Here is an 815-nt window from a genome sequence, read left to right as displayed (position 1 = left end):
TCTTTGTAGGAGCATCTCAGTGTGAGATGGATACCTACCAGTGGACAGAGCACATCACCGTAGCATATTCCGAGTTTCAAGGGACCCACAAGGATCACTGAGGTCAACCTCTGGCTCCACACAGGACTGTGCAAAACGCAAACCCTACGTCTGAGAGCTCCTTGAGCTCTGGCAGCTGGGGGCCATGGGGAGCCTGTTCCATGCCTGCTGCCCTTTGGCGATGAACCTTGGTTCTTTTGGCTGCCAGAACACACTGCTGACTCAGATTCAACTTGCTGTCAACAAGAACCCCCAGATCACTAGACTAGCTCTCTTATTTGTCAGGTTAGTGGGAGCCACTGAGCGTAGAGCTGAAGAGGACAGCAGGCGTGGCTTCCTCACCAGATCCTTTTTCTAGCACCACAGGAGCTTATTTCCACAGTGGATACCCAAGGATTTCCTCTTGACGGAAGATGCAGTCACGCAGGATTCCAAAAGTACGCAGCCAAAGTCTGTTTTCTCTTTCTTTCCTTATTTCTGTGTGTCTAATTGGCAGAACGTGGTCTCATCTCTCAGCCTTGCTTTTCCATTACCAGCCCCACGTTTCCCCTCCTCCACCACCTGGATGAAGTAGGCTGTAGCCTCCATGAGACCAGGCACAAACCCACTGGCTGGGTTGCCATTCTTCATAGACTACATCGGAACGCTCTGCTCTTCTGCAGATTGTCCCTTTCCCAGCTAGACAGACAGCATTAGCCTGAACGTAGACTGGAAACAAGCCAAAAGTCCCTCCAGATGGAGCAGCCAGCTGACTGGATCCATGCCAATGTGTTTAA

This window comes from Numida meleagris, chromosome 1 (assembly GCF_002078875.1).
Source record: "Numida meleagris isolate 19003 breed g44 Domestic line chromosome 1, NumMel1.0, whole genome shotgun sequence".
NCBI lineage: Eukaryota > Metazoa > Chordata > Aves > Galliformes > Numididae > Numida > Numida meleagris.
The sequence above is the reverse complement of the archived record's forward strand: the minus strand, read 5'-3'. Positions refer to the sequence as shown.